Here is a 347-nt window from a genome sequence, read left to right on the forward strand (position 1 = left end):
GTACCTGTGCACATTTCAAGATAGCAGCACTCAGCCCATGCCCCATTATCCATTCAAAATTGCAAACATGATACCAATTATGCTATTGAACAATATGACATTTTTATTGTCTTTCACCCCAAACACTGCAAAAACCTGAAATAAAGGGAACAATGCTATTAGTTAAAGTGTAGGAAATAAATTTGAAAAAAATACTTTATTTTCTTAATATTCTGAATTCAAAATTGTTACCAGATCTCCACTTTTACACTGATTTCATACTCGTGCAGCAAAAATACTGCAGGACAGAAAATAATTATTCTAGAGTTCTTTCAAGATACATGAAAACCTGAAGAAAATTTCTACAC

Source organism: Echinops telfairi, unplaced genomic scaffold (genome assembly GCF_000313985.2).
Source record: "Echinops telfairi isolate 266 unplaced genomic scaffold, ASM31398v2 ScPeMD7_7469;HRSCAF=8507_1, whole genome shotgun sequence".
NCBI lineage: Eukaryota > Metazoa > Chordata > Mammalia > Afrosoricida > Tenrecidae > Echinops > Echinops telfairi.